A 315-nucleotide genomic window follows, 5' to 3' on the forward strand; every position below is an offset into this window, starting at 1 on the left:
GGAGGGAGGGAGGGAGGGAGGGAGGGAGGGAGGCCTGGCGGGAGGAGTCCCTGGGTCCTGCCCAGGCTGGCCCGTGAGCCCTCGGCAGGGCGGCTGGTTCCGCTTCCCCTCCGGCTTCCTCCGCCCCTGCCCTGCTAGGCCCTCCGGGGAGTCCCCAGCCCAGCTGGAGTCCAGGAGGGGCCGCCATGGGGAAGGCGCTGAGGAGGAGGAGGAGGAGAAGCCCTGCTGCTGCTGCTGAGACGGGGGCAAGCTGTTGAGGGTAAGGGGGCCGGCGCTGGGCAACCCATCTCCTCCCACAGTCCCAGATGTGGCCCG

The 315-nt window shown here is 72.4% G+C and overlaps 1 protein-coding gene across 1 annotated transcript in view; it reads left to right on the forward strand.

Moving 5' to 3' along the window:
* Positions 1-182: 182 nt before the first annotated feature.
* The window catches only part of LOC107106632 (phospholipid-transporting ATPase ID-like), a gene marked incomplete at its 3' end in the record, with an annotated part of 44,029 nt that continues 43,896 nt past the window's right edge, over positions 183-315 (forward strand). Inside the window, exon 1 of the mRNA XM_015406813.1 lies at positions 183-259. The remainder of the gene's footprint in view (positions 260-315) is intronic.

Source organism: Gekko japonicus, unplaced genomic scaffold (assembly GCF_001447785.1).
Source record: "Gekko japonicus isolate JY-2015 unplaced genomic scaffold, Gekko_japonicus_V1.1 scaffold765, whole genome shotgun sequence".
In the NCBI taxonomy this organism is placed as follows: domain Eukaryota; kingdom Metazoa; phylum Chordata; class Lepidosauria; order Squamata; family Gekkonidae; genus Gekko; species Gekko japonicus.